Below are 18,907 nucleotides of genomic sequence, written 5' to 3' on the forward strand. Positions count from 1 at the left end.
CGGCGGCGGAAGGCAGAATAAGTGACATTGCGGATAAAATGCCACCTATGCAACGTGAAGTGAAAGGGAACACGCAGAATATAGCTTTTCTCCTCACCAAAATTGACGATTTAGAGAACCGCTCCCGCAGAAATAATGTGCGCCTCGTCGGACTGCCAGAAAGGATGGAAGGCAATAACCCATCTGAATATACTGAGAAGTGGATACTGGACCTGTTTGGTAGAGACTGCTGCGATAGAAAGAGCCCATCGAGTCCCTACACGGCCTCCTCCCCCAGGGACCCCTCCAAGACCGGTCCTTATGAAACTCCTACACTTCAAAGACCGGGAGGCCATACTACGCCGTGCCAGAGAGAAGGGCGATATAAGGAGCAATGGCTCCAGAATCTCCTTTTTTCCTGATTTCTCGGCAGAAAACCAAAAGAAAAGGGGAACTTTCATAGATGTGAAGAGGAGACTGCGTGACCTCCGTATTCCATATGCCATGCTATATCCTGCTAGACTGCGTGACCTCCGTATTCCATATGCCATGCTATATCCTGCTAGACTGCGTGACCTCCGTATTCCATATGCCATGCTATATCCTGCTAGACTGCGTGACCTCCGTATTCCATATGCCATGCTATATCCTGCTGGACTGCGTGACCTCCGTATTCCATATGCCATGCTATATCCTGCTGGACTGCGTGACCTCCGTATTCCATATGCCATGCTATATCCTGCTAGACTGCGTGACCTCCGTATTCCATATGCCATGCTATATCCTGCTGGACTGCGTGACCTCCGTATTCCATATGCCATGCTATATCCTGCTGGACTGCGTGACCTCCGTATACCATATGCCATGCTATATCCTGCTAGACTGCGTGACCTCCGTATTCCATATGCCATGCTATATCCTGCTAGACTGCGTGACCTCCGTATTCTATATGCCATGCTATATCCTGCTAGACTGCGTGACCTCCGTATTCCATATGCCATGCTATATCCTGCTAGACTGCGTGACCTCCGTATTCTATATGCCATGCTATATCCTGCTAGACTGCGTGACCTCCGTATTCCATATGCCATGCTATATCCTGCTAGACTGCGTGACCTCCGTATTCCATATGCCATGCTATATCCTGCTAGACTGCGTGACCTCCGTATTCCATATGCCATGCTATATCCTGCTGACTGCGTGACCTCCGTATTCCATATGCCATGCTATATCCTGCTGGACTGCGTGTCGTAGCAATGGGAGAGACACAGTTTTTGACAACCCAAGATCTGCGGCAGTTTGGCTAGAAAGAAACGAAGCTGCGATACGGGATGCGATCGCCGCGACGCTCTGCAGAGGCCAATAATAGACCCTGACAGAGGAGGAGCTGCATTACAGATGTTGCTTATCACCTGGGAGAATGATTGGAGCGAAACGTTGATAACAGGGAATAAAGAATGAGGAAGAGGATATCGGAGGAAGCAGGATGGATCTACTGCCTCTATTGGGTGTTTACAGCTTTATTTTCTCAAGCTTACAATGTTTTACATTCGCAACTGCGAACAAACCACCATTTTCCGTTGCTTGGTGGACTGACAACCTGATCTGTGCGGGTGAAAACAGACCAAAACATGTTATGTGGGAAGGGTCTGCACCTAGTTACATGTTATGTGGGAAGGGTCTACACCTAGTTACATGTGGGGAATGTTCACATTTGTTATGTTCTATCTCCCTTGTGCTACCAATAGCTGCTGTGCAGAGGCGCTATTCTGCTGGGGGCGGACGCTGAAACTCTGCGGTGCCGCTGGATTCTTGACTGGAGAGAAACCATCTGTTCATGCCTATCAGAAGCGAAATGGCTGACACATTTATGGTTATATCTTGGAACATAAGAGGTATGGGGGATGCGGTCAGGCGTCTAGCGGTGCTCCAGACAATTAAGGAGTACCACCCTGTGATTCTCTGCCTACAAGAGACACACCTTTCTCGAGACATGCTGCCCTTCTTTAAGGTGGGGTGGGTGGGGCATAGCTTCCACTCGGTATATTCTTCTTGTTCTAGAGGAGTTAGTATTCTTGTCCATCGGTCCATACCATTTGTGGTCTTCACGCAGAGGATAGACGCAGAGGGCCGATTTGTTTGCTTCCATTGTAAAATATTTAATTATGTGAGTTTACTAATTTCAGTGAACCTTCCACCTCCCTATAGCAGTGCGGTAATGCAGCGGATCCTGGGCTTTGTAGCGGAAACACCAGATGTCCCCGTCTTGATGGTAGGAGACTTTAACTCGGTAATTGACCCCTACTGGGACAGGCAAAGATCGCAGGGACCACCGGACAGGGGGGGCCTGACACTGCTAGGTCGCCTATTGGAAGAAACACTCCTGCTGGACACATGGCGCACCAAAAATCCAAAAGTTAGAGATTATTCGTGCCACTCCAGTACGTTCCAGACTCTGTCGCGTATTGATCTGGCAATTGGCAACACATTGTTATACGGGAGAATACAATTGATCCGATATCTTCCTAGAGTGCGGTCTGACCGCTCCCCATTGCAAGTTGTGGTGCAGCACTCTGGAGGTGGTGCGCTCGTGCGTCCTTTATGGAGGTTCAACGCATACTGGCTAAATATAATAGGACATCAGGACCTGGGAGAAACCCTGAGAGAATACTTTGAATTAAATACGGGTTCTGCAACCATTAGTGTACAATGGGAAGCAATGAAGGCATATTTTAGAGGTATCCTCCTCCAGCGGGTGACGCAAATGAAGAGGAGACATAGAGAATGAGGGCAAAAGCTGAGAGAACAGTTGACAAATAGTGAAGCTAGATTTGTAGAATCGGGTACAGTGGAGGCGATAGAACAATGGGGGGCGGCCCAGGAGAACCTGACTTTGTACACGCTAGAGACTGCAGCACATAAAAGTACATTTAAAAAACAGGCCTACTATGAAGAGGGCGAGAAAGCTGGACATATGCTGGTGATGGTCTCTCAGGGACAGAGAAATTCTACCTACATTATAGAGCTGCGAAATGAACAAGGTACACTGGAAACAGACTCGGCGGCGGTAAGAGAGACGGTGCGGCGGTATTATGCTTCCTTATACTCCTCCAAGCTTCATAAGACACAGGAACACATCGCTCAATATTTAGCAGACATAGAACTGCCGAGATTGACTGAAGAGCAAAGGGAGTTCTTGGATTCCCCCGTGGAGCTGGAGGAGTTGGGGGAAGCGCTAGAATCCATGCAAAACAATAAATCCCCAGGAGAGGACGGGCTCCCAGCTGAGCTGTATAAGCAATATGCGGGGGGGCTATTGCCTAAATTATTGGAGGTAGTTTTAGAAGTGGAAGGACAAGCGGAGCTGCCGCCATCCATGCGTAATGCAATAATAATAATTATCCCAAAGCCAGGGAAAGATCCACTCTTGCCGGACTCGTATAGACCTATTTCATTGCTTAATGTGGATGTGAAACTTTTAGCGACCGTCCTGGCTAATAGGCTCTCGCGGGGCTCGCGGCTCTCATCCATCCTGATCAGAGGGGATCTATTCCAGCCCGATCCACTGCGATCCACATACGCAGATTGTTCCTTAATCTCCAGTTACCAGCAGATAATATGGGCCGGAGGATAATATGTTCCCTGGACGCTGCTAAAGCGTTGGACAGTGTGGAATGGCCCTTTATGTGGGAAGTACTGAGCAGGATGGGATTTGGTCGGACATATGTGAGACTCATACGACTTTTGTATGCTAACGTGAGGGCATGTGTCACGGTGAATGGCGCTTGTTCTGAACCTTTTATGCTTAACAGAGGAACAAGGCAGGGCTGTCCGCTCTCGCCGCTCCTGTTTGCGCTAGTAATCGAGCCCCTAGCTAGCGTTTTAACAGCTTGTCCAGGGGTATTGGGGTTTAAGAGAGAACAGGTGGAAGAGAAAGTGGCATTATATGCTGATGATCTGTTGCTATTTCTGAGAGACGCTGGCGAATCCTTAGACGCGGCAATGTCACTGATCAAACGATACGGGGTATTCTCGGGCCTCACTATAAATTGGAGTAAATCGGACATACTGCCAATAGATGACCCTGGTCTCGCAGCAAGAGAAAGTACAACGCCTATGCAGTGCAAGCCAGTAATCACATACCTGGGAGTCAGGGTCTCCAAGAATGCTTTGGATTACGGGAAGTTGAACCTAGACCCCCTATTGGTGAAATTTAAGGGAAAACATGACATTTGGTGTAAACTTCCCCTAACGATTATAGGAAGGGTGAACCTCATTAAAATGATCTGGATGCGGCAATTACTGCACCTACTCCATAATTCACCCCATTGGATTGCGCGGGGCTCCTTCAACAGGATTAATCAACTGTTTAGAAACTTGATATGGAGAGATAACGGACCTAGAATTAGGTTGGAGACGCTGTGCAACTCTAAGGGCGATGGAGGACTTGCGTTGCCTAATCCCATGTCATTTTTTCTAGCATCACAAATACAACATTTTAGAGGATGGGAATCGGAAAACACGCGAGATGGGAGTTTTCGTCTTCTACAAATTCATTTTCACGGTGCACACCTGTTTGAGGCCCTGGAGAGCTTTAGGTTCCGCTGCAGTCCCCACAGTCTCCCAACTTTGGCCCTCATGCATAGGGTTTGGTGGAAGGTCAAAGAAATAATAGGGATTAAGAGCTTTACGCACTATACCCCTATCTGGGATAACCCAAGGCTGCGAGAGCTGGAGAAGTTGGAGGGCTTTCAGGAATGGAAGGATAGGGGGATCAGGCGTCTGGGTCAGATAGTGTCAGGAACCCATATTAAATCCTTTGAGCAATTGAGAAATGAATGCAGCCTGCCATATTCTCCATTCTTCAAATATTTGCAGCTCCGGCATGCCTTTCAAGCAGAGAGAGGCCTAGAAAATATAGAGATTGAGAGACTTCTGCCAGCAGAGATCGTAGGAGGTACAACTTATACTAAGGGGAAGATATCCTGTGTATACTCCAGTATACAGAGCCAGATAAATCTGCGCTATCCTCTAGCGATGAGGAGCAAGTGGGAGGAAGATATTGGCCCTATTGAAGAATCCTTGTGGGCAGAAGTATTACAGATGACCCCCAAACTGTCCTTGAGTGAGTCTCATAGACTATCACAAATCTATTTATTGCATAGGGTGTACCGCACTCCAGCGTTTCTATACAATATAGGCGTGAGGGATACCCCCTTGTGTAACAGATGCAAGACCCACACAGCAGACCTTATACACATGATGTGGCGTTGTAGAGATATTGGACCGAGGTGTGCAGTCTGATCCGCGCTGTGTATAACATTCAACTGGAATTTACACCCCTGGTATGTGTTTTAGGATAGGTGAATGATGTGCCCCTGCAAGAAAATGAAAAGCTAGCAGTAGCTAGGATACTATATCTAGCCAGGAAACTGATAGCACAGCATTGGCTGGACGAAGCCCCCCCGCTCTGGCTGAGCTAAGAAAAACAATCACTCAAATCATAATGTGGGAAAAAAGCATTTATTATAAAAGAAAAACACCACAAAAATACTGCAGTGTTTGGTTCAAATGGCTGCAAAATGACCGACTAGAGGATAAGGTCCGATGAGATAACGATGTCATGGAAATGCTAACCCTTACATTCTCGGTGACGCTGAGCTGTGTGGTCTGTGAAGTGCCCCTCAGTGATTGGGAAAACCCAAGGAACTTCATACAATGAGCTGAGACCCTGCAGGAGAGACTGTTGGGTCTTGTTTACCGGGGAGATTCGTTATTGTCTTTGTGTTTGTACTGTTTGTGGACCAAAAGGGTCTTGAGACACAAGAAAAATGTATTCAATAAAAAAGATTTGAATCAAAAAAGAAAGGTGGGCGGTCCGCAGGCAAGTGTACCCCAACGTGCCACACATGGTGGAGGATGCGCTGGCACTTGGACGACGTTCACCATGTGGGAAAAATAATGCATTACTTTGATCGGACTTTTACGGACGCGGCGATACCAAATATGTATTTTTATTTTATGATTTAGATATTTAATTATAGATATGACAAAAGGAGGGGGGGGGTTTAAACTTTTTTATAACTTTTTTTTGTACAATTAATAAAACTTTATTGCTCTTATTTTCACTTTTCCTGGGGGACGACAACATGCGATGCTTTGATGGCTCCTGCAGTATGATGTAATGATAGGCAGTCTGCTAAGGCAGCCCTGCATGGCTCCCCCGATCTCACCGCATGGAGGGAGGGGGTATGGGGATTTAAATGCCGCTGTCAGAATTGACAGCGGCATTTAACCCCTTAACGACCAATGACGTATAGGTAGGTCATGGAGCGGCGGGGTATGTATGAAGACAGGTTGCGTGGCAACCTCTCTTCATACAGTGCGGGAGTCAGCTGTTTATAACAGCTGACACCCGCGGGCAATAGCCACGAGTGGCCGCACGGCCGATCGCGGCCATTAACCATTTAAATGCCGCTGTCAATTCTGACAGCGGCATTTAAATCCTCGAACGATGTTCGGGGGTCCCGCGCGCCCCCCCCGTGGTGAGATCGGGGGACCCGTGCAGGTGTCATGGCAGCTGGGGGACTAATGAAAGGCCCCAGGGCTGCCTTAAAAGACTGCCTATCAAGCCATCCCCGTGGGGTGGCTTCATAGGCTGCCTGTCAAAAAGCAGTATGACGTAATGCTATAGCATTACGACATACTGCAGGAGCGATCAAAGCATCGCATATTAAAGTCCCCCAGGGGGACTTCAAAGCAATGTAAAAAAAAGAATCAATAAAGTTTTTTTTAATTGAAAAAAAAAAGTTGCAAAAGATTAAATCACCCCCCTTTTGCCATATCTATTATTAAAAAATCTAAATAATAAATTAAAAATATGTATGTGGTATCGCTGTGTCCGTAGAAGTCCGATCTATCAAAGTAGTGCATTATTTTTCCCGCACGGTGAACGTCGTCCGAAAATAAAAAATAAAGAACGCCAGAAATACACTTTTTTTAGTTACCCTGTCTCCCAGAAAAAACGCAATAAAAAGCGATCAAAAAGTCGTATGTACTCCAAACTATCAGAAACTACAGAACATCCGGCAAAAAACGAGCCCTTGCTGAACTATGTCGACTGAAAAATAAAACAGTTATTGCGCAAACAAAATGACGGCAGAAAATAATTGAAAAAAATTAAATGTCTTTGAAAAAAAAAAAGAGGAGTATAGTAAGAAAAAACCTATACAAGTTTGGTATCGGAGTAATCGTACCGACCAATAGAAAAAAGTTATCATGTCATTTTTTTTGCTGTTTGTGCGTCGTCGAAACAAGACGCACTAAAAGATGGAGAAATGTTGTTTTTTTTTTCATTTTACTCCACTTAGAATTTTTTAAAAGTTTTTCAGTACATTATATGGTACTTTGAATAGCACCATTGAAAAATACAACTCGTCCCGCAAAAAACAAGCCCTCATACAGCGACGTCGATGGATAAATAAAGGAGTTACGATTTTTTTAAAGGGGGGAGGAAAAAACGAAAATGGAATTAAAAAAAGGGCCGCGTCATTAAGGGGTTAAAGGGTTGATAGCCGCAATCGCCCGCGCTGTATGAAGAGAGGTTGCCCCGCGACCTCTCTTCATACATACCTCGACGCTTCAGGACGTACCCTCATGTCTTTGGCTGTTAAGGGGTTAAACATACATAACTCCCTGACATAAGTACAGGGGGAGGCAGACTGCTGCAACACCTCCATTTCTGCACACCTGCACACAGCTGGGTGCTCACCAGGAGGATCTGGATGGTGCAGAAGCAATTATAAGCACTCTCACCCCCGCAGCATACTATCATACATTACAAATAAAGCGGCCTGTTTGGGACTGTAAGGGCTGGAAGAGCAGGGGGGGATACACGGCCAAGAAACCACTTCTGGCTATACAAAAGGGCCGGATTCAGAGCATACCCAGTTCTATTCAAAGGCAGCAATCTCTCTCACTCATTTCTATTGCATACTGGCTTAACTCTGCTGACCTCAAACAAGTTGACAGCAGCACCACCTAGTGGCTGAAAACGACACACAAAGCAATCGACTGCAATAATTCTTTTTTAAAGCAGTAGTTCTCAATGTGGGCGTTATTTCCGCCTGGGGGGCATTTTTACTTCTCAAGGTGGTGGAAGGGGGGCGTTGGAACATACAGGGGGCGGTAGGGGGGCGTTCTGTGTTTGCTTTGTTGATTTTTTTTCATCTAGTAACTACATTTTTCTAAAAATTAGTAGTGATACCTCAGTTTTCGGCGATAATCTATACGAAAACAATCAGTGAAATCCGAAACTGATGAAAACCGAGGCAATTATTTCCATATGAATCACTTATAGCTGTGTGCAGCCTGTGCGCCTCTATCATATAATGTATGACTTCTATAACTCCATGACTCCGCTACAGATCAATCACACTTCATAACACTGGATAACCTACAGCACAACCTAACCCGCTGTATTCCATAATGCCGCTGATTGGCTGGAACCGCTTCAAACTTTCACTTGTGTGGGTCTCCGGGAGTTGTAGTCTAGTAGACGCCAAGTATCTTTTCAGACCACTGATATAAACTACAACTCCCAGAGACCCACACAATTAAAAATTCCAGCCAATCATCGGCATAATGGAATACAGCGGGTTAGGTTGTTCTTTAGGTTATCCAGTGTTATCCATTGATCTGTAGCGGAGTCATGGAGTTATAAATGTCAGACATCATTATATGATAGAGCGACATAGCCAGTGCATACTTGAAGCATACTTTATAGAAATGGCTGAGAAGAAGAAATGCCGTCAGTATTGAAATGAATACTTGAAATACGGATTCTTCCCTTCTACAAATGGACAGCTTCTCTTGTGCCTCGTTTGTGAAAAGGCATTTTCGAATGAAGCTAAGAAGCCTTTGAGACTGAGTGATCACCTTGCAAAAATGCATTCAGACAAAATGGGTAAGCCGATTTCATCTTACCAAGGTTTAAAGTCAAAGTTTGAGTCCCGCAGCACTGTAGGCAAGCTATTGGGAAAATCTGCTCTCAATCCTACCAAAGGCCTCCTTGCTTTCTATGAAGTCTCTTTATTAATTGCGCAATGTGGCAAATCACATACTATTGGGGAAACACTAGTGTTACCCACAGTTAAAGAGATTATCAGTGCTATGCTGGGGCCTGATGCGTGTGCCATGGTGAAATTGATTCCTTTGTGCAATGACACAATTTTAAGAAGAATTGACAAGATGGTTGCTGATGTGAAAGAAACGCTTTTAGACATGTTAAAGAACACAGAATTTGTAATGCAAATTGCCGAGTCAATGGTTAGAGACAATGAAGCATTGATGCTAGCTTAAGTTCCTTTCATTAATCGGAATGAAGAGGTAGTGGAGGAACTGTTGTTTACCAGAAATGTAACCACCCATATGAAAGGCTCCTCTATATACAAAAGAGTGGGAGAATTTTTCCAAGAAAAAAAATTTACCTTTAACAAATGTACCTGCTTGTGCAACCGACGGAGCTGCGTCCATGATTGGTCGATATCGCGGATTTATAGCCCATTTAAAATCTGGTATGCCGGGCATAATTGCAGTGTAATCCATCGGCAGCACCTTGTTGCTAAACATGTACGTGAGAGATTGCATGATTCTCTGCGCTATGTAGTTAATGCTGTTAAGAAGATTAGCGCACTCTTTTGAATAAACATTTTTCCGCTCTGTCTAGACCACAATGAAGAATCAAATGTCTACTACACACCGAAGTGAGGTGGCTGTCAAGAGGAAAGTGCTTACCACGCTTGTACAAACTGCATTACCTAGAGAAACATGGCATGGATATCATTTTATTTCAAGAAACGCATAAAAAAACACTACATTACACCCCTATTAACAAAATCAAAGTCTTCACTAAACGATTCAACGCTTCTACTCTATTAAGAAGGCATTAAAAGGCATTTCCTTATCTTCTCGTACAACGACCCACCTCCTTCATATGCGCAGAAGGGTGGGCCCCAACACCACCCCCTTGATAGAGACCAATGCAGAAGGTGCAGGAAACACAGTCACTAGAGTAGAGACTGCCCAATCACTTCCTCTGCTCATACAGGAAAAGAAGGAGGAAGGGGCCAGGCCCAAAATGGCCGTTACCAGAGACAAGCACATGGCAGAGCCACTCAGGTCCATCCTCACTGACCTCCATCTTGTTATGCTCCTATTGTTCCGCTGTACGAAGATAATTCCAAATAACAATGACCAGGTTCCTATCTGCTGGGCCCGCAGGAACCTATGGTCAGAGTAAAGGTCATTCTGTGAACTTTATGGTTGATACCGGAGCTGAACATTCAATTACAACCCAACAACTAGCACCTCTTTCACAGAATGCCCAGATTGTGGGAGCTACTGGACAAGGTGTGAAGCATCACTTTATAGTACCACCACAATGCACCTCGGGAGAAACTCATCAATTTTTGTATCTGCCAGACTGTCCAAAACCACTGCTGGAACAGGATGTGTTGACAAAACTACAGGCCCAAGTGTTCTTTCAGCCGGATGGACAGATGACTTTACAACTTGGAGAAGATGTTCCAATTCCTGCCCACATCTTCTCACTCACAGTTCCTGTCATTCATGAGCCAGATCACTCAGGCCCCACCCTGGACCAAGTAATGAAAATACCAGGAGTAGGGCGGAAGATAATCCACCAGGACTCGCTCAGAATATACCCCCAGTCGCAGTTCAGCTGAAACCAGGGGCACAACCGATGTCCATGAAGCAATAGCGTACGCCATCTGCTGCCTGCCATGGCATTACACTGCATCTGGAGAAGTTTGCAAAGTATGTGCAGCATCCGAGGAGCAGGCCCTCAGCCGAGGAAAAAGCGGGGTAGAGTCTTAACCTTGTCAAGGGGCAAGGCTACCGTCTCCTCCCTAAGAGTAGCTCGGAACCTGACCTCTTACTACTAGGGGGAGATCACAGGGATAGTAACCAAGGTTGCCTGTAATCTAACTTGTCACTCGTGATGCCAACGTTCCATGCTTTTTGGTGGATCCCACCGATGTCAATTCTGGGAAATAAAGTAGTCCACGCACAAGCTACACTTTTCTGAACAGGAACCAGTAACATTCAGTTCTGCTCGTTGACTTAAGTCTCTTTAGACAAACAACAATACAACAGACTTAACTAGTAAACACTGTGAGAACAGTGCTGGATCAGGGAGGACCCTCGGGCATTACTCAACCACAGTCCCAATGATCTGTCAGTTCTGTCTCTCCCGGCAACTCTCTCTCTCTGTCTCCTGCCAGTCACTTACATTTCTCTAATGGTTCCTCTCTCCCTCTCCAGACTCATGCGGTTTCTACTCATTTCTTCCAATCCGGGTACATTCGCTTCTTTCTAGAGATAGAAGCTAAGGGGAGTTCCTCTACAAGGCTAGGCCCAGGCGGGAACAACGGACCCCCTTTCGGACTCTTCCATTTTCTAATCATCCGGTTCTCTTACTTAGGCAGACTGAGTCCTACATCGACTCGCTCTCTTTCTCTCTCTGGCCTGGACAACAGCAACAGCCGCAGCAGACTGACAGACTGAACATGACTGCCCAAACAGAAAGCTAGACAGGGGCAGCCTTACCACGCATCACATGACTATACTTTTATACCACACCAGACAAAATGATACACTTTCCAGACATTAACCCTTTCATGGCTGCAGCCATCCAATACACATAAACCTGCTGCATTCTACAAACAAGATAATTCATGAACCTCTCAGATGTCTGATTTCTTCATGAATTTGGATCTTGGTGAATCTCTTCTATTATCTCTGCTGTAAATTCTTTATTTTCAGTAGATTTCGATTGAATTTCTTTTTAAAAGACAGGAATAACAGAGGAATTTACTGCAAGTAACAACCCAACGCTTTATATGTAACCACAATGTAGGCCCTAAATATACAGCAGAAAGAATCTACCTCGTTTTCCTGAAAATAAGCCATACCCAGAAAATAAGCCCTAGCTGCATTACATAAAAAAAAAAAAATTTGAATACTTACCTAGCAGGATTGTTCCAGGTCCTCCTGCTGCCACATGGAGCTCCGCCGTGCGTCCTGCAGTTCTCGTTCACACACAGAAGATCATTTCTTAGTTATGGGATTCATAAATCCCACCTCCAGGAAGCGATGGCTCCTATTGGTTCTCGAGCACTGCTCAGCCAATCCATGCAGCGCTCGATGAACTAATGCGATGGCTGTGATTGGTTCATCGACTGCTGCTCAGCCAATAAACGCAGCGCTCGATGAACCAATCACAGCTATCGCCTTGTGGAGGCAGGATTTATAAATTGGCCAAACAATGCCACGGCTCAGCATGTTATAGGTCCAGAGAGCAGCGGGAGAGACCTGGACTGAGCCTGGTAGGTAAGTATAATAAGACATCCCTCAAAAATAAGACCCAGTGCCTGTTTTGTGACAAAAATTAATATAATACAGGGTCTTATTTTCAGGGAAACATGGTATCATTATAACAACTGTCCATTAACAGGTTAATAGTGATCTTGTGCCATGCAGCCCCGCCCTGTAGTCAACAGAAGAAAACTTGCTCATGGGTCTATGTGCATCAGGAAGTAGTAGTTTTGTTTCTCTCTTCCTCTGTCAGCCATGGCGTCTGCTGCTGTGAGAGACGAGCTGCTCTGCTCCATCTGTCTGAGCACTTATACAGATCCTGTAATGCTGAGATGTGGACACAACTTCTGCCGGGTCTGTATTCATCGTGTGCTGGATACACAGGACGAGGCTGGAGTTTATTCCTGTCCTGAATGCAGAGAGGAGTCTCAGGAGCGGCCGGCACTGATGAGGAACTTGGCTCTGCGTAACATCATGGAGAACTTCCTGATTACTCCTCCGACACAGACGGAAGCCGGGATCTTCTGCACTTATTGTGTGGACTCTCCTGTACCGGCTGCTAAATCCTGTCTGATGTGTGAAGCTTCTCTGTGCGAGAAACACCTGAGAGTTCACAGCAAGTCAGCAGAACACGTCTTATGTGAGCCCAGCGCCAACCTGGAGGACAGGAAATGTTCTGTCCATAAGAAGATCCTGGAATATTACTGCACTGAGGACGCCGCTTGTATCTGTGTTTATTGCTCAGCAGGAGAACATCGGGGTCATCGGGTGGAGATGCTGGATGAGGCCTCTGAGAAGAAGAAGGAGAGACTGAGAAATGTTCTCCAGAAACTGACCACAAGGAGGGAGGAGACCGAGGAAAGAGTTCGAAGTCTGGAGGAGCGCAGGAGGAAAGCTCAAGAAAAAGTATCTGGAGAAGCGGAGAGAGTCACTGCCCTGTGTAGAGACATCAGGAGACAGCTGGATGACCTGGAGAAGAGGGTCCTGAGCGAGATCTCCAGGCAGGAGAAGGAAGAGTCACTCTTATCCTCTACTCTGATCCAGAAGCTGGAAAAACAGAAGGACGAGCTGTCCAGGAAGATGAGACACATGGAGGAGCTGTGTAACATGACTGATCCACTGACTGTCTTACAGGAACCAGACACCGGGGACTTGTGTGATCCTGTGGATACAGGGGGACATGATGGAGGTGATGGGAGCATGGGGGGACATGATAAATGGCTGCATGATGTAGATGGTCCGGATGTGGCTGTGATCTCAGACACATTACACACATTATGTGACATAATAAGAGGTATAAGGAGGGGGATCTATGTGGAGGGTCCTGCAGACATATTACTGGATGTAAACACAGCTGCTAATTATATCCGTGTATCAGATGACCGGAAAACTGCAACCAGGACACAAGAGAACCGTCCATATACAGCAGAGAGATTCCAGTATGATCAGGTGATGAGCAGGAGGGGATTCTCCTCAGGACGACATTACTGGGATGTGGATATCAGTAGATCAGGGGGGTGGAGGGTGGGGATGTGTTACCCCAGTATAGACAGGAGGCGAGGTCAGTTCTTAATTGGAGATAATAACAAGTCCTGGTGTTTGAGGAGGTATAATAATCAGTACTCAGTGATACATAATAGTAAAGAGATCCTGTTACCTCACATTATCAATAATAGAGTCAGGATCTGTCTGGATTATGAGGCCGGGCGGCTGTCCTTTTATGAGCTGTGTGACCCTATCAGACACTTACACACCTTCACTGCCTCCTTCTCCGAGCCGCTTCATGCTATATTACGTGTATTTCATGGTTCAATAACAATATTGGGAGAAGCAACAACTGGGAGAAACCATAATAGAAACTGACCAGAGACAGGACTGAAAGACAAACTGATTGGTAGATCAGACAGCCAATGGGATGAATGAGGTGGGGCTGCAGGTGATTATAACCAAAGCCAGGCCCACTTGACCATTTTCCCGGAGTAGGGGACTGCGTATCCCTGCGTATTGTCATGTTCTTACACGGTTATGCCTGCACATGTACACGTATTTTACTCACGCTGTCCTGCGCCGGCTGGCTGGTTTCTTCTTTTTTTCACTTTCCTTCTCCTGTCTCCTGGCAACATAAAACCGCCATACATATGTGATGTAATTGTGTAAGCGCTGTGTTGTGAACGCACCCATAGAGAACAATAGGGCTGTTATGTGCATTATATGCGGTAAAATAGAACATGCTGCGCTCTTTATTACGCACATAACATACGCAATAACATACAGGCAAGCGTGAGCGGAACAGTGAGAGCAATGTCCTTTCATTGACACCTTTTGCGCGTATTATATGCGTGCGCTGTTAGTGCGATGGAATGCTACAGCTATATTCTTGTGCTCCGAATCCAACGGGGTTCAGTTCGAGCTGCTTGAAGGATCATAGACTCGGTCACACAGCATTCTGTGTAATCAGCTGATTCTCCATTTATTAGAAAAAAATAGAAATATTTATACGTTTTTTTTAGACTCAGACATTGAAAACGAGCCGAACAACAGCCCTTATTTATAGAGAGCGAAGGGCAGGATGGCGCAGGAGAGACCATTGGGACTTCTCTCACAGTACATTGCGTGTGTTATACCCAATGCACATATGTTGGTGCCCGGCCTATCTGACCGCTGTCCTTATGACTAGATCACATGTGGGGGATCCGCTGTGATTGTATTCTGGGTGTGATCCCTGTGTCTCCTTATGGATAATCCTCCGTGTGTCATTGCTGTTTATCCCAATGATGTCTGATCTACTACATCACATGAACCAGCACTCCCATTTTACCAGGATTGTCCCCCAAAAGAGAGCGCTAAGTGGGTGAAGTCCATGAAAATCTGCATAAAGGTGGCATCCTGATATGTTTGTGGGGTTCCCGGGTAGATCAGGTCGGGTTCAAGACTGGGTTCACACGGACTGAAATCTCGCGGAATGACCGCACGGAAATACTGCGAGATTTCTGCGAGAGAAATGCAGCTTTAAACCCATGGCCTTTCGTCGCGGGTTTAGGAGCGGCTTCACCGCCTGCATTCTGCTGCGGCCATCTCTCCCCATAGAGAGGAGAGGATCCACTGCGGAAGCGGGGAAATAATTGATATGCCACGTCTTTGAGTTCCGTGTGGCTCGTCAATCTCAGTGCGGCTCAGTCGCAGCGTATGGATGAGATTTTTGTAAATCTCCTGCCCTTTGCTGGCTAATCCCAGGATTAAAGTCGCAGGCGGAATTTCTGTGCAGAAAGTCTGAACGGAAATTTTGCGGCAATTCCGCCCCGTGTGAACGCAGCCTAAGTGTTGTGAATGACGCTTCATTAGGGTTAAATACAACTAACGCTCCACATACACGTAGATCGCTGCGCGCAGCTCGTCCGTGGAGCCGTCCTATGGATGAGCGTGTGTAGAGCGCCGGACACTTCCTGTGTAGCACCCGGCCCTGGGATCTTGTCTTATGGACACATCAGATGTATTTGTTATGGTGACATTCTACCCAAAGGGGAACGCTGAAGTCACGCGGATGATTTACCGCAGTCTTACTGCTTATCACATGTAGCGTCTTGTGACTGTGGACCCCGATCCCTACTGAATTACATCATCCCAGATGTTCGCAGCCGCCTTTATAGGGACCCGTCACCAGCTGTCAGCTCCATAAACTACATTATTGGGCTCAAAGGTGAGAGAACGGGGAGTCCGGGGAGCGGTGTACAATACTGACCGGGTGCCCCGCTCCAGCGCTGCATCCCCGCGCACGCATAGTGTGACTTTACAGCCGACTCCATGCTCACGCTCTCCCAGAGCGCAGAGCGGGCTGCAAAGGGTTACGGCTGACACCCACTGGCTTTTTCTTTTTAACGCTGTGATATCGCTACGTTTTTTTTCAATGGGACAGAAGCGCAAACTTGCGATTTTAACATTAGAAAGTTCCATTGAAAAAAATGTAGCGATATCGCAGCGCTAAAAACCCACTAGTGGTAGAAGCCCTGAGGGCGCGATCACATGACAGATTTTATGTTCAGTTTTTTGTGAGCCACAACAAGGAGCGGGTCCAAAATCTGGAAGGACGGCACCTCTCCCCATTATACTGGCTCTCCACTCCGGGTTTTGGCTCACAAAAAGCTGAACATAAAAACTGTCATGTGATCGCGCCTTACTGTGTGCGCACCGACTTCACGGAGACACAGCGCCGGAACGAGGCCCCCGGTGAGTGTCAAACACAACCTTCCGGACTCCCCGTTCTCTCACCTTCGAGCCCCGTTATGTAGTTTATAAGGCTGACAGGTGGTGACCGGTTCCCTTTAACCTGACTGTGGGGGAAGATCAAGAAAGCCAGAATATTACCGCAGATCCATCCCGTTTAGAACGCTGCCGGCCCGTCATACCAGGAGACTTAGTGTAACTGTATTTTCTAGCGATCGGTGGGGATCTCAGCAGTTGTATCTCCAGCAATCCAAACTTTTGACATGTCCTTATGTAAGGTGACCAGATTTTTCCAGGGTCAAAGTGGGACAGGGGTGTGGCCAGGGGCGGGGCTTATCACAACGTATGATTTTACCTCCATCGTTATAAAAGGTACAGGGCCGGTTCAAAAAAAGAGACAAGGAGCAAAGTCCGCAGCATTTCTGCACCAAAAAACAGTCAGAGTCTGTACCATTTGTGTGGATTTTGACTGGAAATCAGACTCGTATCCGCAGCTGATGTCACACTATTTGTGACTCCCCCTCACTTCCTCCGAAGGCTTCCCACTCTCAGCGCTCCCTGGCTTCCGGTTCCCAGCGGACCTGTGGTGCCACACCTGACCAGGCCGCCGGGAATCGGAAGCTAGGGGGGGCTGACAGTGGGAAGCCTACGTAGGAGGTGAGGGGGAGTGCCGCTGCGTATCTCCAGCTTATTTCTGGTCAAAATCTGTACCAATGGTACAGACTCTGGCCTCGGTCAGAAAGGCGTTTTTTCGCGCAATTTGCGAATCACATAATGGATGCGCATCCGCAAATCTCATGAGCGGGGCCGACAATTCGCTGAAAAATCTGCACCTCGCAGAGTTTTCAGCGAAACGGGCCCAATCAAAGGAGCGCTGTCCGCTGTTCGCCCATTGAATTCAATGGAGCCGGCAATATAGCTGGCTCCATTGAAAGCAATGGGCTGCCAGCGAGCGCAGGATGAATTTTTGGGAAGGGCTTAAAAATATAAGCCCTTCCCTGAAAACCATCCTGAAATGTATAAAAATAAAAAAAACGTATACTCCCCTTTTTTCTGCAGCCGGAGTTCAGCCACGGCCGGCCGGCAGTTCTCCTGAACTGCTCTGTGTAGTATTCAGCAGGCAGGGATTTAAAATCCCCGCCTGCTGAATGGGCTGCCTCTGATTGGTCACAGCCCTCACCAATCAGAGGCAGCTCTCACTCACCCATTCATGAATTCATGAATGGGTGAGTGAGTGCTGCCTCTGATTGGCTGAGCGCAGGGACCAATCAGGGGCAGCTCTCAGCTGTCATTCAATAGCTGAGAGCTGCCTCTAATTGGCCTCTGCGCTCAGCCAATCAGAGGCAGCACTCACTCACCCATTTACTATTACCTAAATATTTTTTGATATTAGGGCAATAAATATATTACTAATCAGAATGTCAGTGAATAGAACCCATTCTGTGAATTACCCGTAATCTGGTGCCTGATAATCCAGAGATTCTGATAATCCGGCCCTTGTTTCCACCACAGAACCAGAATACGGAGCATTATGTGACAGCAGCAGATTATGTATGAGCATTTCATCTTCCTTCAGCTTCTCTGTCAGAAAGTTTTATAAAGTTTTTTGCCAGTTCAGTAACTCAGAACATCTGATAATCCGGCATCAGAGCCTGTTAATGTCGGACTAAGGAAATGTAATTCTATGTATTATTTTCATCTTCAGCAGTTTGGTTAATTTCCGCTTGTTCCTTGCTTACTATTGTTATAATGACCCAATCACATGAAATGCACCTTGTTTTTTCCCCAGTTTGCATTATTTTGGGGTCACCAGATCTGTGTAGGTAACTGCTGGGCATTGTAAGGGTTAATAAAGATGTATCTGCATATAACTGATGGGTGCCGGTGTCTTTACTTTAGTTTTTACCTCCCTGTCACATTTAGTATTTCCTTCTTCCCCCGCTCTGACTTTATATGGTGGTCCGGTGACCCCCCAGCCTTGTGAGGCATCTTGAGTTCATTGATGGATGTTCATGCAGTTCTCACCCCAGGAATGGCGCCCCACTGAGCATGTTTTGGTAAACACATAGGGGGGTATTTACAGAAGCTTTTACACCAGAATTATGGCATAAGGTCTCCTTCACACAGGCGGGTTTGCATCGCGGAATCCGGAGTGGGATTCCAGCCCATAGCATGCTATGGCAATCCGCGATTTCCTGCCCATGAGTGGAAATTGATTTTCTACTCACGGTTGAAAAAAATTGTAGCATGCTGTGATTTTGTGCGGGATACGCACGTTTGGCTTCAGTTTAAGGAAATGCAAGCGGTCTGC

At 46.5% G+C, this 18,907-nt stretch overlaps 1 pseudogene; it reads left to right on the forward strand.

Moving 5' to 3' along the window:
- The first annotated feature begins 12,630 nt into the window (after positions 1–12,630).
- Positions 12,631–17,798, forward strand: LOC136611046 (E3 ubiquitin/ISG15 ligase TRIM25-like; annotated as a pseudogene).
- Positions 17,799–18,907: the final 1,109 nt, after the last annotated feature.

The sequence above is a fragment of the Eleutherodactylus coqui genome, chromosome 2 (assembly GCF_035609145.1).
Source record: "Eleutherodactylus coqui strain aEleCoq1 chromosome 2, aEleCoq1.hap1, whole genome shotgun sequence".
Taxonomy (NCBI): Eukaryota; Metazoa; Chordata; class Amphibia; order Anura; family Eleutherodactylidae; genus Eleutherodactylus; species Eleutherodactylus coqui.